Source organism: Oncorhynchus gorbuscha, linkage group LG13, assembly GCF_021184085.1.
Source record: "Oncorhynchus gorbuscha isolate QuinsamMale2020 ecotype Even-year linkage group LG13, OgorEven_v1.0, whole genome shotgun sequence".
Lineage (NCBI taxonomy): Eukaryota > Metazoa > Chordata > Actinopteri > Salmoniformes > Salmonidae > Oncorhynchus > Oncorhynchus gorbuscha.
The window spans coordinates 27628710-27655769 of record NC_060185.1 but is presented as its reverse complement, the minus strand read 5'-3'; the positions used below and the strand labels follow the sequence as shown (position 1 = coordinate 27655769).

The window sequence follows — 27060 nt, the reverse complement described above, 5'->3', positions numbered from 1 at the left end:
AATATTTCTACTACTGTTCATTGCATTTGAGTTACACTGTTTAGATATATTTATTTATATACTGAATTTTTGTCAAGGCTCACTCTAAAGTAATGTAAATCTGCTTCTTTACATATCATTCCTAGTATTTCTTCTGTAAATTCATCCAGTGCATATACATATAGATTACATTTAGATTAATGTTTTTATTTGATCTGTATTTAACTATTCAAGACAGTTAAGAACATATTCTTATTTACAATGACAACCTACTGGGAAACAGTGGGTTAATTGCCTTATTCAGGAGCAGAACTACAGATTTTTACCTTGTCAGCTCTGGGATTCGATCCAGCAAGCTTTCAGTTACTGTCCCAACTCTCTAACCACTAGGCTACCTGCCTCCCCTGTTACAGTGCTATTTGGGTTGTTAATTAGATTCGTTCTGACATTTCTTGATTTCTTGTTGTTCTTTCAGTTTTTTTTATTGATTATTGTGTACCTGTTTGACATTTTACTGCATTGGTAGGACCTAGTAACATAAGCATTTCACTGCACCCGCTATAACATTTGCTAAACTGTGTGTGAGACCAATAAACTTGTATTTGATTTATATCCAAAAATGGAATCAGCACCCTTCCCTCCCCTCCCTCAATGACTCATTCTTACGAATCTGCAAGGACAGGGTAGATGAAAGCTTTATGGAAGAGACTCCTGTTGCATATTGGAGGGTTACTGTAGATTCCTGTTGCATATTGGAGGGTTACTGTAGACTCCTGTTGCATATTGGCGGGGTTACTGTAGACTCCTGTAGCCTATTGGATGGCTACTGTTGATTCCTGTTGCATATTGGAGGGTTACTGTAGATTCCTGTTGCCTATTGGAGGGTTACTGTTGATTCATGTAGCCTATTGGAGGGTTACTGTTGATTCCTGTTGCCTATTGGAGGGTTACTGTTGACTCCTGTTGCATATTGGAGGGTTACTGTAGACTCCTGTTGGATATTGGAGGGTTACTGTTGACTCCTGTTGCATATTGGAGGGTTACTGTTGACTCCTGTTGCATATTGGAGGGTTACTGTTGACTCCTGTTGCATATTGGAGGGTTACTGTTGACTCCTGTTGCATATTGGAGGGTTACTGTAGACTCCTGTTGCATATTGGCGGGGTTACTGTAGACTCCTGTAGCCTATTGGAGGGTTACTGTTGATTCCTGTTGCATATTGGAGGGTTTCTGTAGATTACTGTTGCCTATTGGAGGGTTACTGTAGATTCCCGTTGCCTATTGGAGGGTTACTGTTGATTCCTGTAGCCTATTGGAGGGTTACTGTTGTTTCCTGTTGCCTATTGGAGGGTTAATGTAGACTCCTGTTGCCTATTGGAGGGTTACTGTAGACTCCTGTAGCCTATTGGAGGGTTACTGTTGATTCCTGTAGCCTATTGGAGGGTTACTGTTGATTCCTGTTGCCTATTGGAGGGTTAATGTAGACTCCTGTTGCCTATTGGAGGTTTACTGTTGACTCATGTTGCATATTGGAGGGTTACTGTAGACTCCTGTTGCATATTGGCGGGGTTACTGTAGATTCCCGTTGCCTATTGGAGGGTTACTGTTGATTCCTGTTGCCTATTGGAGGGTTACTGTTGATTCCTGTTGCATATTGGAGGGTTACTGTAGATTCCTGTTGCCTATTGGAGGGTTACTGTTGATTCCTGTTGCATATTGGAGGGTTACTGTATACTCCTGTTGCATATTAGCGGGGTTACTGTAGATTCCCGTTGCCTATTGGAGGGTTACTGTTGATTCCTGTTGCCTATTGGAGGGTTACTGTTGATTCCTGTTGCATATTGGAGGGTTACTGTAGATTCCTGTTGCCTATTGGAGGGTTACTGTTGATTCCTGTTGCATATTGGAGGGTTACTGTAAATTCCTGTTGCCTATTGGAGGGTTACTGTTGATTCCTGTTGCCTATTGGAGGCTTACTAAAGGGGCAAAATTCCATGTTCGTAATCGAGCCTGCCCCTGACGTTTGAGATACCGTTGGCTCCCATCTGCTCATATGTCTGGGATACCAATAATAACACCATCTTTTCCTAGCCATTTCACCAGGGCATCATTTTGATGTACTCTCTATTCAGTTGGAGAGCCACAGAGGAGATATTTTGTACTTGTCTGGCAAATCATTCACTCTTACTTATTAATTTATTGGTGTCCTACCAACTAGCCAGGCCTTGGAACAGTTTTCAGTGACGTCTTGGGGACTTTCTAAGAGAGGGGCTGCGATCGGTCATTATCGATGTCCCTGTCACAGAACAAAAAATACCTTTGCCTGGAGGTGTCATTAAATTTTCATTCTGGATTTGTGAGGTATTGATTCACACTGCCTTAATTGCTTTAGAAATGACTGAGAATAGACAGCCTGGCTGAGTGGTTTCTACAATCTCTACTTTTCATTGTGTTCTCAGAATTAATACAGGTATCGAAAACCAAGATGGGCCAGATACTGTATGAAAGAATTGATTACATTTTTGTAAATAAGAGGTTCAATAATGCAAGAACGAGCATTGTTTTTGTCCTGTGTGTGTGTGTGTGTGTGTGTGTGTGTGTGTGTGTGTGTGTGTGTGTGTGTGTGTGTGTGTGTGTGTGTGTGTGTGTGTGTGTGTGTGTGTGTGTGTGTGTGTGTGTGTGTGTGTGTGTGTGTGTGTGTGTGTGTGTCCATTCATTCATTCATTCATGAGGGTGCACATACAGTGCTAGCCTGAAGCTTTGTGTTATAACTTCTAGGTACTCCATACAAAGAAATTGAAATACTGTAACATAATGAGCTACAGTAAATATAAGAAACGGAAGCACACCGAATTCTATTTACATTCTGTTTACTGTACATACAGCTCAGATGCGTCCATTATAATTATAGCCTTCTCCATCTCCAGAGGGAGAGAGACCATACAGGAGAATAGGAGAAAACAACTTGGGCCTATAGAGTATCCTTGGAGCAGAGTATAATGCCACCACATACTGGTCCAATGGCTATGATTTACAGAGAGTGACAGAGTCAAACAGGGCTTTGTGTATAGTCAACCAAGTGCCAACCAAGTCTGGGTAGATGTTGCACTGATGTCTTGGTAATGTGAAATTCAGAGCAAAGTGACTACATTCTTCTCACCATCAAAATATACATTTTACAGAAATAATTCTCTATTTTGCAATGTTCTCTCATGGTTTATTATAAGAATGATACTTTCCCTATTGTAGGCTTATGCTGCACGGAAGTGAGCAAGGTGGCGTGTAATCAAAGATAATCCATCTCTGTGCCTAATGGGTGTGGGCACTCAAGACCGTCTCCTTTCCACGTACTGTTAAGGCAGCCTGTGTAGATTTACACTCCTTGCTTTGCTTAACACAAGGCTGGCACTCTGTCCACTTTAATGCTGCTTAATAACTTAATCAGTCCAAGAGAGCGGCGGGGAGTACACTTTCCCATTTGATGTAGATGAGAATGGCTGTTTAATTTTCTGGAAAAGTTAAGTAAGCCATTTTCAGCTGTGGGTTACCCTTGATTGATGGCTGGGGTCCTGTCCAGAGTCAGCTGCCTCAGCATTGATGAAAGATTTAGGCGCCCATTCCAAAGCAGGTTATTCTCTGTTGATAACCTCAGCCTGTCTACCACTTTCCCCTTGAATTGATGTGCAACAGCTCAGCCAGGCAAGGCAACCTGAGATGAGGCACTCACACCTTGGGTAGAAAGCACACAGACATTCCCTATGACCATGGGGACTGAAACTGAAACCTCGGGCAAAGGGTAAAGATCAGGTCATGTCATGACATGTCTCATAGTGACCAATGTGTGGCGGTAAACTAATATGATTAGGAAAACAAGTAAAAGGTCAAGACGTATTGCCTCTATTTTTATTTCACCTTTATTTAACCAGGTAGGCCAGTTGAGAACAACTTCTCATTTCCAACTGCGACCTGGCCGAGATAAAGCAAAGCTTTATGAGGGAGACTGCTTTCCGTCATTGTACCACAGAGCACCACAATTCAGCGTGAAGAGTGAACAGTGACGTACAACCTAGCAGAATCTTTTCACAAAAATATTCATAGGGTTTATTCACCCAACACTGTATTCACTTCATCCATTCTTATTTTTTTGTCATTGTGCAATTATTTTATTTGACTTGTGTGATACAGTGATTCACCATCAGTTACGCTGAGTCTTGCCTCAATTTTTAAATGCTGAATCTCAGTCCTAAAGTAATAGTATTGTATTTTAAAGCGCTTATTTCACTGTGTGGAGCTGTATGCTGCCTGATGTATTGCTATTCTACACCACAGGCACTGGACACACTGAATAGTTTGTTTAGCAATAATTTGTTCCATGACATCTACAAAATGTGAGATGAATCTCATATACATGAGCCATCAGCATTGTACTGAATGCTATCACAGCACATTTAGAAATGTAATGGGTGTCAGAATCTGACCTTTTGGTGAAAAACGGTAGATTGTACAATTGTTCAGTTCATTGCCATAATCATGCACCATTTAGAAGTAAATATAGTAAGGTCCCAGTGTTCAGTGTGGAACAGAGAAGTATGATTAATCTAGCCATAGATCAGGCCCACTCATAAACATAGACCAAGAGTTAGCACCAGGAGCCTCCTTGATAGATTCATGAGTTAATTAAAGTTAGTATATTGAGCGGGAGTTTAGGCCAACATTCCCCACCGTCCTCTCCTCTCAGATGCCATAACATGCCCTGATGGTAGCCTGTTCCCCTGATGGGGGTGAGATGATGGATTCTTCACATAAAGCCTTCTCAAGAGCCAAAGTCCCCAATTACTGTATATGCCTGTGTGGAGTGGAAAAATATAGCATTATGAATCTGATCATCACTAATTAAACCAGAGGGAATTAATCCAAGGCTGAGGCAGCCAGCACATGATTTGTGTTGGGCTTGGAAAATAATTGGTAAAGGAATGATAAGGAGAGAGAATAATACCAGAACAGACTGAAACCATGAGCTGTGGCTGTGGCTGTGTTGTTAATAGCAACCTTTGTTAAATAGGAAAACGCACATTGATGGTATTTATTGAATTACTGTACGTATAAGGTAGTTGAACATGAACATAAAATAGCGCTAAGCAGCTATTGTAAATGCCTTGACAACATTATGAATCTGAATATCAACAATATGGATGATGACCATTATAATAAGCTATAAGGGATAAGCTTTAACTGGACATTGATTTCAATGTAGACTTGCATTAGTGTGTCACCATACACATTTTACCAGTCTACATGGGCACCATTTCTGTACGTCCCTGTTGTTTTCTTAGTTGCATAAATCATGAGACTGTTGGCATGACATGCCTTTATTCACTTTTAACCTGTCACTAAAAGGCAGACCCCTGAAATAAACAATTTTGTTATGGAGTTTTATTGAATAGCTTTGGTAATTAGACACAGAGCTAGCTTTTAGTTGGTTCCTGCACACTTTTGCTTACTATATGAGAGTGATTCAGTTTGGTAATGCAGCCCGCAGGAACACATGTTGACCTTCATACAGGCACTGGATTGGCTACTCTGAATTTAGAGTTGTGTGTTATGTTTTCCCATCTAGCTGCTGATTTGAGTCTAAATGAAAAGCTAGTATAGATAGATTCATCTCATTTAACTCATTCAACTAAAAGCAGAATGATGTGGGGCATGGGCATGGCCTATCAAGCTACTTAATACTGAGCATTACAGCTAAGGCTTTCTATATGCGCAACAAGGCCACCCTGTATTTTGTTTAGTAAAGAAACATGCCATGTTATTATACAAAAAAATAAACCATCTTATTTATTTAACCTTTAAAGTCTTGAAGGATGTATTTCAGGTAAACCTACTGCAGCCAATTCATCATATGTAACTGACACAGTTTCAGCAATTAATAAATGGGTTGGTTGTTTAGCAAGAAATTTGACACATGCCAACTATGGGACAAAACTGACAGGGTTTTATAAGCTATATTTTGTCTCCAATATTCATTGAAAACATAAATACATTTACACAATGAGCACTTGTTGTCTCTCAACTACATTATTGCAGTTGTTAGTTAGCTAGCTAGCGAATTTGAGCAATATTTTATAATGTTTTAGCGATAATACAGTAGAAGGAATAGAGCTAAACAAACTGGTAGGCTATTGATAGACGTAACATCAGTCAAAACACCTCAAAACAAGACATGGTATCAGGAACAAGATAGAAAAAATAGTTGAAACGAGCCTCATACGATTCCCCACATGGCAGCCTCTTGTTATTGTTGCTAGCTATCTGGCCATCCAGAATCATAACAACACATGGCCTTCTGGCCCATTGAAGCGTGCGCATCGTTGTAGTGATGTTGTCAGCTAACATGTCTAAAGATAGAAAATGTAGAGTTGAAGCATTTGCTCAGAAACTTCAAAGTGTACTCTGCACAGACTGGGATTAAAACATTTTGAGAAGACATGACATTTAAAACCCCTTGGTGAAATACCAAATAAGTGTCACCCTAGACATAACTATTAATTAAGTAGTCCTATTTGTTTAGTTCATCCAGAGGCCTAACTGAAAATGACTCGTCTTAAGTTTAAGTTAACTTCTTAACGAGGGGCCTCTGACATTTCAATGCTCATCTCTCCATACTCCACTGTTTTTGCCATCTCAAATAACCAACTGGTTGGCATATTTTTGTCAGCCCTTTTACCTCTGCTGTCCTTGTACATCAGTGGTGCTATCCAATATACAGAGTCACATTCCAAAGCGCTGGAGGGAACAGAAAAATGACACTCGCAGATCATTGTTGACACAGCATTTCTGCATCTGCTGATGCTACAGAACAGTATACTGTCACTGTCTCGGCTGGAAGATGACATTGCAGAGAGACTCATCGTTGACTTTGATCACATGCCCTATTCTGGCTATTCCAACACTCAGAGGCTAATAATCTAGTCAGGATAATCTATTCTCGCCAGTCATCATCACATCGAGAGATAGCTATCTAATTTGAATGTCTGTAAATGATACTAGGATCGTCAGATACATACAGTAGAAGGAATAGAGCTAAACTAACTGGTAGGCTATTGATAACAAAGAAGAATACACCATTCCATTATATACTGTACCTCTCCAGTGGCACTGTTAGACAGTGCAACCATGCCAACAATACCCTTCTAGACCAGGTGGCTCAGTAATTTCAGATGATGATTCCATAATAAAACCCTTTGTTTCCATGAACCCTCTGTCTCCAAGTCCTATCCCTCCATGACCCTTGCCAGCTAGAGCATAGTGATAGGATCACACAATCAAGACAGCGGGACAATTGTTCCTTCCTTCACACTGTCCATTACAGAACTTATATCTGTCCTGTGGGAGCTGGGAGGCTGTAGTCTGTTTGGCCGGGATTCTAAACCATGGTGCACCCAAGGGACCCAATAGCACTAATGAGGACCCCAGGGGAAGCAGAATTACCAGAGGAAATGGATCCAATTAAAACGCCCAGCTGTAAATTTCAGGGGAATGAGATGGAATATTTCCCTTTAATTAAGTTATTGGGGGTTATGGATGCTAGCACGGCGACTGTAATCAGGTGCACTGCATTCAATCACACAATCCTTTATCCACAGACCTGGGACTTTCTCCTCCAATTAGGCCTCCTGATTGGGCAATTCAAAGGTTTTTTTCCTCCCTACCCTGCATGGTTTGTCACACAAAAGTCACACAAATCCACTGATTTGGAATCTGACGTGATGTATGCCGTGTTTGAGATATTAATCCTATGTCACATTGAAATATGACCAATGCCACAGTGACAATGTGTGATCATTGTGGTTATAATGCAGTCACCTGTTTTCTTCATCAGATGCCATCTACAGTTGAAGTCAGAAGTTTACATACACCTTAGTCAAGTACATTTAAACTCAGTTTTTCACAATTCCTGACATTCCCAGTAAAAATTCCCTGTGTTAGGTCAGTTAGGATCACCACTTTATTTTAAGAATGTGAAATGTCGGCGTAATAGTAGAGAGAATGATTTATTTCAGCTTTTATTTGTTTCATCGCATTCCCAGTAGGTCAGACGTTTACATGTACTCAATTAGTATTTGGTAGTATTGCCTTTAAATTGTTGAACTTGGGTCAAACGTTTCAGGTAGCTTGGGTCAAACGTTTCCACAAGCTTCCCACAATAATTTGGGTGAATTTTGGGCCATTCCTCCTGACAGAGCTGGTGTAACTGAATAAGGTTTGTAGGCCTCCTTGCTCGCACACGCTTTTTCAGTTCTGCCCACAAATTTTCTATAGGATTGAGGTCAGGGCTTTGCGATGGCCACTCCAATACATTGACTTTGATATCCCTAAGCCATTTTGCCCCAACTTTGGAAGTATGCTTGGGGTCATTGTCCATTTGGAAAACCCTTTTGGGGTGCCAGGGTAGCCTAGTGGTTAGAGCATTGGACTAGTAACCGAAAGGTTGCAGGTTCAAACCCCTGAGCTGACAAGGTACAAATCTGTTGTTATGCCCCTGAACAGGCAGTTAACCCATTGTTCCTAGGCTGTCATTGAAAATAAGAATTTGTTCTTAACTGACTTGCCTATTAAAATAAAATAAAATTTAAAAAAAATTGCGACCAAGCTTTAACTTCCTGACTGATGTCTTGAGATGTTTCTTCCATATATCCACATAATTTTCCTTCCTCATGAGGCCATCTATTTTGTGAAGAGCACCAGTTCCTCCTACAGCAAAGCACCCCCCAACATAATACTGCCACCCCCATGCTTCACGGTTGGGATGGTGTTCTTTGGCTTGCAAGCCGCCCCCTTTTTCCTCCAAACATAACAATGTTCATTTTGGCCAAACAGTTCTATTTTTGTTTCATCAGAACAGAGAACATTTCTGCAAAAAGTACGATCTTTGTCACCATGTGCAGTTGCAAACAGTAGTCTGACTTTTTTATGGCGGTTTTGGAGCAGTGGCTTCTTCCTTGCTGAGCGGCCTTTCAGGTTATGTCGATATAGGACTCGTTTTACTGTGGATGTAGATACTTTTTTATTTGTATTTTTATTTCACCTTTATTTAACCAGGTAGGCTAGTTGAGAACAGGTTCTCATTTGCAACTGCGACCTGGCCAAGATAAAGCATAGCAGTGTGAACAGACAACAACACAGAGTTACACATGGAGTAAACAATTAACAAGTCAATAACACAGTAGAGAAAAAAGGGGAGTCTATATACAATGTGTGCAAAAGGCATGAGGAGGTAGGAGAATAATTACAAAATTGCAGATTAACACTGGAGTGATAAATGATCAGATGATCATGTACAGGTAGAGATATTGGTGTGCAAAAGAGCAGAAAAGTAAATAAATAAAAACTGTGGGGATGAGGTAGGTGAAAATGGGTGGGCTATTTACCAATAGATTATGTACAGCTGCAGCGATCGGTTAGCTGCTCAGATAGCTGCTCAGATAGCTGATGTTTGAAGTTGGTGAGGGAGATAAAAGTCTCCAACTTCAATTTTTGCAATTCGTTCCAGTCACAGGCAGCAGAGTACTGGAAGGAAAGGCGGCCGAATGAGGTGTTGGCTTTAGGGATGATCAATGAGATACACCTGCTGGAGCGCGTGCTACGGATGGGTGTTGCCATCGTGACCAGTCAGCTGAGATAAGGCGGAGCTTTGCCTAGCATGGCCTTGTAGATGACCTGGAGCCAGTGGGTCTGGCGACGAATATGTAGCGAGGGCCAGCCGACTAGAGCATACAAGTCGCAGTGGTGGGTAGTATAAGGTGATTTAGTGACAAAATGGATGGCACTGTGATAAACTGCATCCAGTTTGCTGAGAAGAGTGTAGATGACATCGCCGAAGTCGAGAATCGGTAGGATAGTCAGTTTTACTAGGGTAAGCTTGGCGGCGTGAGTGAAGGAGGCTTTGTTGCGGAATAGAAAGCCGACTCTTGATTTGATTTTCGATTGGAGATGTTTGATATGGGTCTGGAAGGAGAGTTTGCAGTCTAGCCAGACACCTAGGTACTTATAGGTGTCCACATATTCAAGGTCGGAACCATCCAGTGTGGTGATGCTAGTCGGGCAAGCGGGTGCAGGCAGCGATCGGTTGAAAAGCATGCATTTGGTTTTACTAGCGTTTAAGAGCAGTTGGAGGCCACGGAAGGAGTGTTGTATGGCATTGAAGCTCGATTGGAGGTTAGATAGCACAGTGTCCAATGACGGGCCGAATGTGTATAGAATGGTGTCGCCTGCGTAGAGGTGGATCAGGGAATCGCCCGCAGCAAGAGCAACATCATTGATATACACAGAGAAAAGAGTCGGCCTGAGAATTGAACCCTGTGGCACCCCCATAGAGACTGCCAGAGGACCGGACAGCATCTTCACAAGGTCCTTTGCTGTTGTTCTGGGATTCACTAGCACTTTTCGCACCAAAGTACATTAATCTCTGGGAGACAGAACGCATCTCCTTCCTGAGCGATATGGCGGCTGCGTGGTTCCATGGTGTTTATACTTGCATACTATTGTTTATACAGATGAACATGGTACCTTCAGGCGTTTGGAAATTGACTTGTGGAGGTCTACAATTTTTTTTCTGAGGTTTTGGCTGATTTCTTTTCATTTTCCATGATGTCAAGCAAAGAGGCACTGAGTTTGAAGGTAGGTCTTGAAATACATCCACAGGTACACCTCCAATTGACTCAAATGATGTCATTTGATTTTCTGGAATTTTCCAAGCTGTTTAATGGCACAGTCAACTTTGTGTATGTAAACTTCTGACCCACTGTAATTGTGATACAGTGAATTCTAATTGAAATAATCTCTCTGTAAACAATTGTTGGAAAATGACTTGTGTCATGCACAAAGTAGATAACCGACTTGCCAAAACTATAGTTTGTTAACAAGAAATTTGTGGAGTGGTTGAAAAACGAGTTTTAATGATTCCAACCTAAGCGGATGTAAACTTCCGTCTTCAACTGTATATGTTATGTCTATGCACATACTGTACATATGTGTCTGAGTGGGTGGGTGGTGAGTATAATAAGAGTTATATTCCCTGAAAATGTTCCACTGTCAATTTCCTGTTAATCCTGGTCATAATCTGTACCTGGATTGACACAAATGATACTGGCAAGTTTACTACGTGACCCTTCGGAATAAAGTTGCCTCTTTTAGCTTGATGAATTAATGCATCTATTCTGAGTATATGGTTGACCCCATGGCCCTAACCTGTTAGACTAGAGTAATGATTCGTGCTGTGGTATTGATTGAACTCATTGCAGACAAGTCAGTGCAAATCGCTCATACAGTTACAATAATGTAATAATGCTGTATGTTTAAGGGTATTATGTGGCCACTGACAGTATGCACTGTTTAAAGATGACAGCTGTGGATATGTTCTATTGCCCAGCTCAACCTTGTCTGGTGGGGAATGCAATAGTAGAATGCACACATTAGGCAGGGGAATGGCTTCTATTCTATCACATGCTGCCTTATTGTGGTAAAGACCTTTACTCTGGGAATGAAAAGGGTCTGCTGCTGCTCAAGCATAGATTGTAATTCCTTCTTCAATTCACAGGGCTCAAACTGAAGGGCACATATTGATTTGACACATCTCGGGGCGAGAGGAGATTCAAGGCTTCTCCAGGCTCAACAATACACAGATCCCTGAGTTATGAGGAAAATCTCCACGGCTCGAATTGATCGCATGCTGTTCCTCTCTGCCTCATAACCAGAACAATCAGTTTCCGTTCCGTGTAAGTGTATAGGCCTATGTGTATGTAGTGTACCTTATTCTAACTTTAGATTCCATATTCTACTCATTAATAATGTCACAGTTTGTTTTTTATTCCAACAGATACAATACATTACAGTCACAGTACACCTGTAACAGTTCATTTGAATTGAAAAAAGCAACGCATACTGTGTTATATAAGTTTAGTAATCACTTGGGGCCCGAGAGCCAATCCCTTGTTTTCAAACAGCATAAACTGTAACATAGTGGCCATATGTTGAGCCAGAAAATATAGCAGCTGAAATGAGATTGCCTTAGCGGGGATTGTTACTGCTGTATTGCCGCAGGGTGCACTGCACCTCTGCCGAAAAGTTGGGCATCCATCTCCCCCGGTTGGCCCCTACGGAGATGCAGAAAATCTGGGAGTTTGTGTTTCAGGTGTGGCTGACTGTCTCCATCCCTCCCCCTTCTGACTGGTGTGATGGTGGGCTGTGAGGCTGTGATCTGCTACAGTGTGATTAAGTCGCTTCTTGCAGCAGGTACATGAGATCTCACAGGCAACGCCTCACAGCACAGCGCCTCAGCAGAGGGCTAGTTATCTCATTTTCCAGGGCTCACAGTGTGCAGGTAGTGTAGCATACTGCCAGACAACTAGTTCTGGGGTAAATCCATGCAGCACCGCCTCACATAAAGTAGACTGAACATGCTCACACCTTATTTGGTTCATCTTGATTTATACTGTTGTTTATGGAGGAGTATGCATATTCACATTATTATTGAGCATTATTACTTTGCATACATGTTATTTGCATAGCTAAATCCATAACATGCCATGACCATGTACTGTACATACCGTATGTGACGTTATGGTACAGTGCCTTCAGAAAGTATTCACACCCCTTGACTTTTTTCACATTTTGTTGTGTGACAGCCTGAATTTAAAATTAATTAAATTTAGATTTTCATTACCTTTTTATTTTAATTTAATTTAATTTCACCTTTATTTAACCAGGTAGGCTAGTTGAGAACAAGTTCTCATTTGCAACTGCGACCTGGCCAAGATAAAGCATAGCAGTGTGAACAGACAACAACACAGAGTTACACATGGAGTAAACAATTAACAAGTCAATAACACAGTAGAAAAAAAGAGAGTCTATATACATTGTGTGCAAAAGGCATGAGGAGGTAGGCGAATAATTACAATTTTGCAGATTAACACTGGAGTGATAAATGATCAGATGGTCATGTACAGGTATAGATATTGGTGTGCAAAAGAGCAGAAAAGTAAATAAATATAAACAGTATGGGGATGAGGTAGGTAAAATTGGGTGGGCTATTTACCGATAGATTATGTACAGCTGCAGTGATCGGTTAGCTGCTCAGATACCTCTCAAAGAAGGGCACCTATTGGTAGATGGGTAAAAAAAGAAGTTATTAATTATACTGTGGATAATGTATTAATACACCCAGCCACTACAAAGATACAGGCGTCTATCCTAACTCAGTTGCCGGAGAGGAAAAAACCGCTCAGGGATTTCACCATGAGGCCAATGGTGACTTTAAAACAGTTACAGAGTTTAATGGCTGTGATAAGAGAAAACTGAAGATGTTAGTCCACAATAACCTAAATGACAGAGTGAAAAGAAGGAAGCCTGCACAGAATATGCATCCTGTTTGAATTAAGGCACTAAAGTAAAACTGCAAGAAATGTGGCAACGAAATTAACCTTATGTCCTGAATACAAAGTGTTATGTTTGGAGCAAATCCAACACATCACTGAGTACCACTTTACATATTTTAAAGCATGTTGTTGGCTGCATCATGTTATGGGTATGCTTGTCATCGTCAAGGAATAAGGAGTTTCTTTAGAATCAAAATAATCAGAATCAGGCTAAGTACAGGCAAAATCTTAGAAGAAAATCTGATTCAGTCTGCTATCCATCAGACACCGGGAGACAAATTCACATTTCAGCAGGACAATAACCTAAAACACAAGGCCAAATATACAGTACACTGGAGTTTCGTAGCAAGACGACATTGAATGTTCCTTAGTGGCCTAGTTACAGTTTTGACTAAATCGACTTGAAAATCAATGGCAAGACTTGAAAATGGCTGCTTAGCAATGATCAACAAAAAACTTGACAAAGCTTCAATATGTTTAAAAAATAACAATGTGCAAATATTGTAGAATCCAGGTGTGCAAAGCTATTAGAGACCTACCCAGTAAGACTCCCAGCTGTAATCGCTGTCAAAGGTGAGTCTAACATATACTGACTCAGGGTTGTGAATAGTTATGTAAATGAGATATTTCTGCATTACATTTTCAATAAATATTCTAAAATTTCTTAAAACATGTTTTATAGGGTATTGGTTATAGATGTGTGCGAAATAAATAATGAATTCAGGCTGTAACACAAAAAAATATGGAATAAATCAAGGGGTACGAATACTATCCCCACATAAAAGGATCTCTCCCAAGACCTGAGTAGAAGCACTCTAAAGAATTCTCCAGGTTCTAAATAATACGATAATAATTGTTGTTTGACCATTGATAATAAAAAGTGCATATGTTGAAATGCATAAATCTGCTTATGTATTTTAAGGGAATTTCCTGTATATTACAAAATGGCATGAGTGCACAATTCAGCCTTCAAACTACTGGAAACTGTCAGGACTTCCCGAAGTCATCGATCCATTTTTCATTTTCCTTTTGTTTTGTCTTGTCTTCCCACACACCTGGTCTCAATTCCCTCATTACATATTGTGAAATTCTACCCTCTGTTCCCCCCATGTCTTTGTGAGGAACTGTTTATTGTAAGTGCATGTGCACGTTTTCTCTGATGCGCGACGGGTTTTGTACCCATTTGTTTGTTGTTCTGGTTTCCAGTGAATAAAACTGCTCCGTTGATTACCCAGTTTTGCTCTCCTGCGCCTGACTTCCCTGCCACCAGTTATGCACTCCCTTACAGAAACAAAGTTTGCTGGATGTTATGTGTGGTCAGAGAGTGCGTGGGTCATTATAAACACACAGTACATCACTTTTGATGGAAATGCCAAAGAAAGTGTCAACCAATCCATGCGTTTCCATTTCTCGTCCAAAACAATTTGCAATGTGTGACAGACCATGTGCCACTTTTGCCATAGAAAATAGCAATACAAAATGTTTTCATGGCTTAAAAATGACTAGTTCAGTTGTTTGTTTGGAGCTTTACACTCCATCTCCTGAACTTGAATTAATGCTCGAGAAAATAACCATAGTGTGTTGACTATAGTGTAGGTGGAAAATCCCTCTTAATTAATATTAAAGTACATTACTTCTCATATCTTTCTCATTTCTGCATGTTTTCCTGCTATTAAAGCCAGAGTCCTTAATCGGTCACCCCGCCTCTGTAAAATGTTGAGGGATCAGCCCTAACTCTCAAATTCAAAGACTTGGCTATGGATGCAAGGACTGACCATCCATGAGATCAAAATAATTGTTTTTACCATGTTTGGAGGCTATAAAGTGTTTGTTAACATTAAAAATGCGGTTGTGTAAAAGTTTATGGACGTATTTTTCCCGATCACAGAGAGAAATAGAACGAAAGCTTTTGGGGGCTGAGTTCTCACTCAATAATTTACGTTCCAATTTCTTATTCTACAAAAACCTCTGTCTCTGGGGTGTTTATCATCCAGGTCTAGGGAGAAACTCTGTACACTCCAGCAGAATGAGAAATGCTGTTGTATTTGACAGCAATTCTGCTGGGGTGGAAGTGGCCTAACCTAAGGAAAAATCTAAGTATGACAGTATTTGTGTTGAGGGGATATCATGCTCTAATATTTGAGACTTTAGAAGCAGCATTATAAAGGGGTAGCCCTCAAGATTCCCCAAAACCAGCTACCAACATATGAGTGGTGAGGAATGACTATGCTAGCAATCTGTATTCTTGTCATTGTAGAGGTAAAAACCCTTCGAGTAATGTCACGATACTCAATTATTTTGTTGTCCTTCTATTAAACCATGATTATTTATTTAACAGGATTTACTCCCACATGCTTTGGTCAGAGCGGGACAGAAGCAGAGATAGTAGGGTTCGCGGGGGTCTGCAGGGCAGCTGTCGTATTTCTGCTGTTAATTAATAAGCAGGGTTGCTGAAGGGTTGCAGGCTGGGCTGCCAGGAAGCTGCACCCCTCACTCTCCTACTATCTCTCTCTATCTGCTCTGACACAGTGGGGGCGGATGTGTCTCTGTGGTCCTCTTCAGAGCTGGAAAGGACATCCTCTCAGTTTAATTCAGCCCAACTCCGGTCTCCCGGTGCTCTAGGACTCTGTGTATGACAGCTCTCTCTCTCTCTCTCTCTCTCTCTCTCTCTCTCTCTCTCTCTCTCTCTCTCTCTCTCTCTCTCTCTCTCTCTCTCTCTCTCTCTCTCTCTCTCTCTCTCTCTCTCTCTCTCCTCTCTCTCCTCTCTCTTCAGTTCATTTGAATCTGTCAGTAGGTAGCAGTAATGATTATTTCAGCATCTCATTTCACTGGGCCCACAGATTGGCAGAGCTAAGCTAGCCCTCACAGCAGCCAATCACAGTCTGTAAATCTATAACGGGAGACTACCTGATTGGTTGGTCTGAACTAATTGAACTCCCACCTATTTGGGGAATGAGAATGTCATTTATAGCACATTATTTCACAGCACAGACAATATGTTCTTTGTCTAGAACGGAATGTACTTACTGTTGTAAAGATATTAAAACACTACTGCGCTTTTTCATTACAGTGTAATTACTTTAGAAATCACAATGATCTAATCCAGAGCCAAACAACACTCAACAGGAAGTCACATAGGGTTTGTGTGTGTAATAATACAGGAGACAAGACAACAAGGAAAAAACGAAAAAACATTGTTTGCACCATGAGAATCAATACATCCGATATCCCGTTGTACCCTTTGTTTCTAACAATGAAGATCTCCCCTAACAGGAATAGTAGTTGTCTCTCAGGGTACTGCGGTAAAATTATTTATGTACATTTTGTAGACAGCGTGCTGACGAGACTTGTTTCAGCATTGTTTGTTTGTATCAGGCAAGGCAGAGGGAGAATGAGGAATGCATTCATCTGGCCCAAGGCTTTTAAGTCGAAAAGCACAAAAGACGACAGGCAGCACCCACAGGTGTTTCCCTCCACCAGCTTGCTCACTCCTCCCTCCTTCCACCTCTGAAGTTGATATTTTCTGCTTTTCCATCACATTCACCCTCACCTTCCATTTCCTTCCAGACCTCCTTCTCCTCTCCCCTCTCAAGCCGACATCTACCTATTCAACTCGGAGGTATCTGGCTCCAATAATACGGTATCAGGGTCGGGGGCTCACAGATGGTTGAAATAAGTGGGTCTGTCAGATCATTTCGCCCCCTGTCGTTTTCCTAATCCCTCCATCCCCTGTAAAAAAGGAATAGTGCACAGAGAGTAGGAGGGGCCAGAGGTAGCCCTGTTTTAACCTACATCATCCCACTTATCATGTCCCCTGATATAGACATGATTGTGTCATCACTTTTAAATGTAGCTGGAAATGCTAATAAATAATTCAGCAGTGCGTTTGTTCATCTGCTATGAAACAAAACAGAGGGCAACACGACACAGGGCAGCACGAGCCTGACAGATTCTGCTCAGTGTGTGATACACATACAGTAGTTTATGTTGGGATAAAAAACGGCAGACCTGTTGGCAGGCCTCTGGCCCCGTAATGGATGCTGCCTGATATACAATTCATTGCCTTTTTATAGGAGACAGTGCATTCCCTATGTACAGTACTTTTGCTCATTTGGAAAATGACCAATGCCTGTGGCCAGAATGGCAGCTTTACCTCTGGTGAGAAATGAAGATTCATGTCAACATAGAGCAATGAAGGTACTCACAATCAACAGTGTTCTGCCCGTCTGCAGCCAGCAAGGATCTCGTCAGTTTTTTTGTAGTGTGGTCTGCTAGTAACCCTGGCCTCTTAAGTCCTCATACATCCCTTAATTGGACAAACTTGGAGGGCGGTAGTTATGAGCGCTGTGGCTGGTGATGAAGAGGAGTGGATCTTTTGGCTCTGGAGTGTAGCAGGGCTTGCAGGACGGCTGGTGGTATCCAGACCATGTGCACTGTCACGTCGTAAGGGCAGGCTCCTACAGAAACATGAATTGAGAGCAGGGAGTATTAGAATGGCCCTTCTCATTATAAAACAATGGGTCTTATTGAAGGGGTGGTATGATGGCGCTTCAGTGGGCAGAGGTTGGGAACGACATAGCTGCCATTGGGTGGATGTTTTACTCAAATGATGTAGAGATACATTTTAGTTGACAGACATTAATGCAATGAGGACTATTTACATAGTTTGTCATGTGGGTGTGGCTTGAGAATAATGCCCACGTACAGTTATTCAGGACCCAAGTGGATATTGGCTTTGACATTTTGAAGTGGAAGTGCTGATTGTCAACCAACTTCCATTAATTTATTTTTGGATAAATCATTTATTGGTTTGTTTCACCAAGGACAGGAAAACAGAATCCCAATGGGACGTTTACAGGACAAACCCACAGAAAAAGCCAAGCCATCCAAATAGAAATCTGACAAGTTATTCAGACTATTATCTATAAATAGCTCTTCCTCTGAGTGTCGCCCCTGGGGAGCAACATTGAAGATGTCCATTTCTGAAAAACAAGACTAACACGCCAGCTGCACTTCTCCCCGATTCTCAGCAATTTCTTCACACGCAAGGGATGCTACCCAACCCTTTTCATTGTTAATGAGAGCTGCTCTGTATTTTGCGCCAGCCACAGTATTATTTTGGCTGTGTTTGTCCGGAGGCAGTCACTGCCACAGAGGACGGCTGAATGATGCCGCATGTGAAAAATAAGGGTGGCTGAAAACCAACACAATTACAGCTGATTGACAAGACAAACAACAGATGCCGTGCAATGACATGCAGCTGCTATAACCCTGATCTAAATCCAATAAGATAAGATTACTTATACTAACCCAATTGATCTCAACCATGACCAAAATATGATTTGTTTTTATCCAGCTAGCTAATTCCCAAACACGTAGTTTGACTCAAGGTCCTCCAATGGCAGGAGAACAACATACACTGTTACTACTCACTGATGTATACTATTTCCCATTCAAATTCTGATACTCATAAATACAACATTGATAACACAGCACTCAGTGAATGAACAAAGACGCTGAATGAAGTCAAGATGGTCATCTTTGTGGCTTTCCTAAGCTTATTCAAAACTTGGTGAACAGTGACAACCAGGTGGTGGTATTCCCACTATGGTCCTGTTCACCTCAGCTGACCACTCTGACCACTCTCTCTGTCCCTCCAGTCTCCCTGCTGACAGAGACAAATGAACCGCGCAGACCCACTATGGTATGGATGAATCAACACCATCTCGCTCTATAACCGCTGTCCCCCCAGCTCTCTCCCAGTCAACCCCGACACCCATGATGACCCCTGACTTTTTTTTTACCGACCTAATTCCAAACATTGATGATATCAGTGGCCAACTAAGATGACAGAAAAAGAATGAGACTCAATAGGCGTAGCCCTATATGATAGAACAATCTAAATATGTTTCTTCTGCAAGACCATTGTGATCCACAGGGATCTGTGGGCTTGTTTTTGCTTTGCGACAAAAGCTGTAATTATGTAGAAAACAATCCATGACTTCAAACAGTCTGGAAGTGTAGCTGGTATTAGCCCATGGGGTCCACTCCATTTGAATTCAGACTCTACCTGATGTTGCTGCAGGGAGCGGTCTAGAGGACAAAGCACACCAGAGCTTTCTGGCCCTGAGTAAAATTAACACCAACTGCACAGAACTCTGGGGACGGAACACTGTGTGATCTTGTACACAGGTCTGTCTCAACCAGTTACTTCCTCTCACCATCACCATGGTAACCACTTTCAACCTTTGATGGGCATGGTCTCTGGAGGTTTTTGGAGGATTTCCTAAGTCACAGTGTTCAGAATGGCACACCGATAATCCTGCCCTTCTCAAAGCTGCTCATGCGGATCGAACCTCGCTCTGTATGGAACAGTCACACAAGCCTTCTAAGGCATATGGATACACTTAATGTCATCGGCTTTCATAGGAGAGACCCTGTGGACCAGAATGTATATTGTAGGAGTTTATTCAGTGAGTGGAAAATGCAACGGTGATGAATAACAAAGGCTGACGTCTATTGAATCTCTGATGCAGGGGTAAAGTGATGCCTGAGATAATGATAGGGGTGGCCCATGCTGAAGACATCTGTCATTCAAGTGAATTTGGGTGGGTTTGTAATGAAAGATAATTAATCACGCCTTTGAGCACCGACTCTATTATTAATTCAGGCGTGCCCATGCTGAGTAAATGTTTCTTTATTCTCTCATAAGTGGTCAATATTAATAATGCACAAAGGGCCAAGTTCAGCATCCGTCTTTGCAAAGTTCTTGTGTTCGCAAAACGAAAAGGTTTCGCCAGACCATCAATGGTAATTGGAGGTGCTGTGGGCTTGGGATTCTGTGGTTGGGAGGAAAATACAGATGTAGGATCTTAATCTAATCATCCTGTTGCAGGATAACCTTTCCTGCTATATCAAACTGGCTCAAATTAAGATCCTACATCTGTAATTGGAGGTGCTGTGGGCTTGGGTTTCTGTGTTAGGGAGGGAGGTAGTGGCTTGATCGATCCACAGGATAGCTGAAGGTAGGCACCAGGCAGTTCGTCCTCTATCTAAAAGCTCTCTGTGGAGGTTAAGAGAGAGGCTCCAGCGTAGCTGTCTTCTCACACACTGGAAAATCATCCAAGTTGAGGGTAGCCTCTGCTCAGGGCCTGAGCTACACACGGACCCATCCAATTAAATGAAATCATAATTACAGTAATAATTGAGTTGGATGGAAGCTGGTTCTAATTATCTCCACTACTGTCATTTAAAGATGCTTTTAATTATTACTTGTAAATTATATGACTTAAGTCACATTAGCGCCTCACTTGAAATGTCTATGGTTTATAGCGTAATGTCTTAATCCTGATTACATTTGAAGAATATTAAGTGTATGAAGCAAGATTGTTTGTACACCATCTCCCAATGAAGATATATGTTTTCTGCTCTACATGACATTTTAAAGAGTGATCATGCTGTGTTTCCTTTCTTCATTAAGGCTGTGGTGAATGACCTCCTGTGCATTCTTTGCCTTGTTTATGATTTACTGAAGAAAATAAGAAATCTGTAGTGAGCTCCCCAACCAGACCAGACCAGCCATGGTTGCCATGGTGACATGTTACCTCTCACTGTCATCTTTACGCTGTCATTGGGAATGCTTCTCACTCAGAGGTTTAACCACAACAACCATTTACCATCTAACTGATTGTCTTCATCATCACCGGACCCCCCCATGTTAGTTTGTGGCGGATAGGAAAGGCAGAGGGCAACAGCACTGTTTTCATGTGTGAAAATGCAAAAGGACAATGCCTCTAATCTCTGTGGAGTCTCTTTCCCTGGCACCTCATGTAATGCCATTTGGTTTTGAGATGGCCGGTAATTGCTTACAGGTACAGATGATCTCACCCTATGCACCATGGAGAATTGGAACAGTGAGGATCTGATTGAGGGCAGACCCATTCAGAGGACGAGCATATTCGTCATTTATGGCCACTATGTAAATGAAAAACACCATGTACTGAAAATGTACGTCCAGTTTCCCTATCATGCCTTGTGCTATGTTACTTCTATACAGCGCAACACAGCATCTGTATAGAATACAAAATCATTTCATGGAGAATTATGAATTGGAGGAACAATGAGGTGGATGATAAAAGTCCTATGCATGCCCCTCATGCACATTCATGTCGATGCCCGTACTCATACTTAAAGGACAGTAGACAGTGGACTTGGTTTGTCTGATGATATTTCCTCCACTCTATCAGCACTTGTCAATGTTGTTGGGTCCAGCCCTATGACCACTAATGTGTGAAAATGAATACATTTATCTGCCGCTGACCATGCCAAAATCTCCTCTTTAATACCAGATTAGAGAGAGGCTGCTATTAAACCTCCCCGGCTGTGGGCACAGCAATGGCAGGCAGGGAGAGAGGTAGGCAAGCAGGGAGGGAGAGAGGCAGTTAGGGAGGCAGGCAGGCAGGCAGGGCCTGGTATTAGCAACACCAAACATGCTCCCTTCAGGAGGTTGGCAAGTAGTCAGGCCATGGCTCTAACCAACTCCCATCCCCTGCTCTCCTCTCTCACCCAGTCCTCCTCAGAGAGGGCTCAGGTTCTGCCAAAGACAGAGGACAGGAGAAGGTTGTGGCATTACAGCAACCCCTCACCCCACACACGCACACATGCACACACACACACCCACCTATTCCCTTCCTCGTCTCCTCTTCTGTAAAAAGATATGCTGATCTGCGCATAGAAATCCAAGCCCAAGGCAGAACAGTAGAGTGGTTCAGTATAGCGGTAGACAGGATCCTGCTGCAGATCCTCCTTAGGGTGTAAATAAATAATAGCCCCTGGATGTACTGTATGCAGTGCTTGCTTTAGGAAGAAGGTCAGCTACTCTTGAATATTATACAAAATGCCCAACACAATATCTGCTAAATACATAAATAGCAACAGCCTCAAGTATGTGCGTTAATTTTGCACAACGGCACAATGACCCTTAATTATTTAATCCATTGGTGCGGCAGATTTAATTTCTCTATAAAACCAAAGAGTGTTGTGAATGTTTTCAGTGCCATTAATGTAACAGCTCTCTCAATCCCAATGTGAAGTAAAATAAAGGGGTTCCTAAGAGCACTTCCTGAGGATGGCGAACTCCAAGGAGGGAAGGACTGTATGGTCATTTCCTTTACAGTAGCAGACTGGCAGTGCACTGCAGAGCCAGAGCCCGACCTTTCAGTCTATCCCATTCATCTGCTACAGCTGTCACTCAACCGTTCAGGTTCATTCTGTAGCTGCAAGGGGTTCAATTAATCTTGGCAAAATGGGAGGACGGCTCATTTTCACCCTTGGTGAGTAGGTTACAGCTCTTCTGGTTACTTGGCTGTTTTCCCTCTGCATGTTTGTCCCTAGGCGCTATGCAGCCAGAATAGCAAGAGCCTTCAGCAGCATCGTCACCAGCCACTTTCAGAGGGACTCAGAAGGTGATGACATGCTCTGGGATTCGATTTTAGTCCCCTGCCTGTCCGGAATGTTTACGAGGGTACCATTATTGGCTTCAATAATAGACCTTTGGGAACAAGGGGAAATGGTGTTGTGAAATTGAGAGCTCACCTTGACATATTTATCACTTTATCGTCCCTAATTAGTCCTTCACAGCGCTACATGATTATCATTAGAGGTAGAAGGCCACTCCAGAACAATTTTGTTTTATTATTTGTGGAGAGACTTTGTGGTCTACTGGACTATCATGCAAAATACATGGCCATTGGCCAAAACCACACACAGATTGAAGCAACAGAAGACCAGTTATGTCTCTGTTTGACATGGATTATGATTTGGGTTGACAACTTTGTCTTAAAGTACACTTCCATTATAAACTCAGCAAAAAGAAATTTTCTCTCACTGTCAACTGAGTTAATTTTCAACAAACTTAACATGTGTAAATATTTGTATGAACATAACAAGATTCAACAACTGAGACATAAACTGAACAAGTTCCACAGACATGTGTCTAACAGAATTGGAATAATGTGTCCCTGAACAAAGGCGGGGTCAAAATCAAAAGTAACCGTCAGTATCTGGTGTGGCCACCAGCTGCATTAAGTACTGAAGTGCATCTCCTCCTCATGGACTGCACCAGATTTGCCAGTTCTTGCTGTGAAATGTTACCAAACTCTTCCACCAAGGCACCTGCAAGTTCACAGACATTTCTAGGGGAATGGCCCTAGCCCTCACCCTCCGACCCAACAGGTCCTAGACATGCTCAATGGGATTGAGATCCGGGCTCTTCGCTTGCATTGGCAGAACACTGACATTCCTGTCTTGCAGGAAATCACGCACAGAACGAGCAGTATGGCTGGTGGCATTGTCATGCTGGAGGGTCATGTCAGGATGAGCCTGCAGGAAGGGTACCACATGAGGGAGGGGGATTTCTTCTCTGTAACGCACAGCGTTGAGATTGCCTGCAATGACAGCAAGCTCAGTCCGATGATACTGTGACACACCACCCCAGACCATGACGGATCCTCCATCTCCAAATCGATCCCACTCCAGAGTACAGAGCAACGCTCATACCTTTTGATGATAAACGCGAATCCGACCATCACCCCTGGTGAGACAAAACCGCGACTCGTCAGTGAAGTCCACTTTTTGCCAGTCCTGTCTGGTCCAACGACTGTGGGTTTGTGCCCATAGGCAACGTTGTTGCCGATGATGTCTGGTGAGGATCTGCCTACAACAGGCCTACAAGCCCTCAGTCCAACCTCTCTCAGCCTATTGAGGACAGTGAGCACTGATGGAGGGATTGTGCGTTCCTGGTGTAACTCGGGCAGTTGTTGTTGCCATCCTGTACCTGTCCCGTAGGTGTGATGTTCGGATGTACCGATCCTGTGCAGATGTTGTTACACATGGGCTGCCACAGCGAGAACGATCAGCTGTCCATCCTGTCTCCCTGTAGCGCTGTCTTAGGTGTCTCACAGTATGGACATTGCAATTTATTGCCCCGGCCACATCTGCAGTCCTCATGCCTCCTTGCAGCATGTCTAAGGCACGTCCACACAGATGAGCATGGACCCTGGGCATCCTTCTTTTGGTGTTTTTCAGAGTCAGTAGAAAGGCCTCTTTAGTGTCCTAATTTTTAATAACTGTGACCTTAATTGCCATCCATCTTTAATTAAGCTGTTAGTTTCTTAACGACCGTTCCACAGGTGCATGTTCATTAATTGTTTATGGTTCATTGAACAATCATGGGAAACAGTGTCTAAACGACAGGGTCCTGAAAAAGGGACGTTTCTTTTTTTGCTGAGTTTAGTCTTACTATTCAAAACTTAATGGAAGCTTCCCACCCGCAACGCTCAGAATCTCCACATCCCTCCCTGACAATCTGACAAATATGTCCAGGAAAGAGCTGTTTTAATTCGGTTGTTCTCTCACTAGAATCACCACAGCCTTTATTCAATTGGATGTTTGACTGTCTTCTAGGAGCTCCTTTTGAATGTTTTATGATATTTATAGAATCACATCGGGGAAAGTATTTCTGAGATTGTGTGGATTAACTATGTGCAGGCTTGTAAATGATTCCCTGATGATTTCTCTAACATGCATAACGTGGTTAGTGAGTACAGTCTACTATAGCTAGCACATTACATTATGCCAGTGAACACATCCCACAGCAACGTGACCTCTAATCACGTATCATATTACACGTTTCATTCCACAGCTGTGAACCAACGGCAATCTGGGCACGTCTGCGGCTCCAGACGCAGTCAACCACAACAATGAGAAAATCCCTTTACACGCTCTAACAATTGAATTCAATGTGAGTAGAAATGATATGCTGCCTCTCCCGGAGGTACACCACTGGACGCCTTAAAAGGTAATATACCTTCTGCCACAGAGTGCAATCACACGGTTCACACCTTGACTCTGGATAATTAGAAGGGCTTGAGGAAATGAGAGGAGCTGCACTTGCCGTAAAACAGAGGCTTATGTAATCTCCCTGAGATGAGAGACCTTATAATGAACACTGTCCTTGTTGGATCAGTGGTCTAGCATACCGTGAACATCCTGCCAGTGTTGGGATGAAGTTCGGTTCTCTCTCGGCAGTAGTTAACAAGCTGTGCTGCTTTAAAAATATTACTAAAAAGACTCCTACACCAGTTTTAAATATAACAGAGAGGCTTTATGTAAGAATGAGTAATGTGACAGCTACTAACATCAGGGTATTTTAGGATATAGTAATACTCTTCTTTCAGACTCATGTTAAAAACAACGTCCATTTGATTTACAATGAAACAGACACAGCGTCCTCTTTTGAAGTTGGGATGGGGAAACGAGTGTACTGTACGAGTGGACATACTGCACTGTTCTCACTGCTCAGCTCTCTCCTGACAGGTCCAATCAGATCGGAGATGAATGACAAGGCATTCTCCCTTGTCTGTCTGTTTGCCTGTTTGTCTGTCTGCCATCAGCAGTGCTGACTGAGAGCCTTCTATGAATAGTTCAGTCAGCGCTGTTCTGGTAGGCAAAGTACTTCACGTTCTCCTGGGGATCTGATCACTACTTCCCCGTCATCCCCCCACAGACTGCTAGTGTGCCAGCCCGGAACAGTACTGGCTTGGCATGACTGCAGTGGGCGTAGAAACTAAAGTCACAGCGAAGTGGGAGTTGCCCACACATTTAATCTTGATTTGATACTGCGGATACACAGGAAGGAAAAAAACAAAATCATTGACTGAGGAAATTCACTGTCGGCAGAAAAGAGAGGGGGGAAACCATTGTGTTTGATAGATTAGAGCAGTGGTTCCCAAACGTTTTATAGCCCTGTACTCCTTCAAACATTCAACCTCCAGCTGCGTGCCCCCTCTAGCACCAGGCACACTCTCAAATGTCTTTTTTTGTTGTTTTTTTGCCACCATTGTACGATACATTTATTAAACATAAGAATGAGTGTGAGTTTTTGTCTCAACCTGGCTCATGGGAAGTGACAAAGAGCTCTTATAGGACCAGGGCACAAAAAACAATATAATAATAATCAATACTTTTGCTCTTTATTTAACCATCTTACATATACTGTACAACCTTATTTGTTCATCAAAAATTGTGAATAGCTCAACACAGGTTAATGAGAAGGGTTTGCTTGAAAGGATGCACATAACTCTGCAATGTTGGGTTGTATTGGAGAGAGTCTCAGTCTTAAGTCATTTTTACACACAGTCTGTGCCTGTATTTAGTTTTCATGCTAGTGAGGGCCAAGAATCCACTCTCACATAGGTACGTGGTTGCAAAGGGCCTCAGTGTCTTAACAGTGCGATTTGCCAAGGCAGGATACTCTGAGTGCAGTCCAATCCAGAAATCTGGCAGTGGCTTCTGATTAAATGTTCACAGAACCTCTTGTTGCAACTTCGATGAGGCTCACTTGTTCAGATATCGGTAAGTGGACTGGAGGCAGGGCATGAAAGAGATAACAAATCCATTTGTTTGTGTCATCCATTTGGGGAAAGTACCTGTGTAATTGCACATCCAACTCACTCAGGTGCTTTGCTATATCACATTTGACATTGTCCTTAAGCTTGAGTTCATTTGCTCACAAAAAATCATATAATGATGGAAAGACCTGTGTGTTGTCCTTTTTAATGCAGACAGAGAGAGCTCCAATTTCTTA

At 42.2% G+C, this 27060-nt stretch overlaps 1 protein-coding gene across 2 annotated transcripts in view; it reads right to left on the bottom strand.

Annotated features, from left to right (window-relative positions):
* LOC123992646 (galactosylgalactosylxylosylprotein 3-beta-glucuronosyltransferase 1-like) overlaps nucleotides 1–27060 on the bottom strand; it is a 114129-nt gene that overhangs the window by 19780 nt on the left and 67289 nt on the right. For both annotated transcript variants that reach the window (XM_046293972.1, XM_046293973.1), the window contains exon 2: nucleotides 17621–17872. The gene's annotated coding sequence lies outside the window, so the exon portion shown is untranslated. The remainder of the gene's footprint in view (nucleotides 1–17620; nucleotides 17873–27060) is intronic.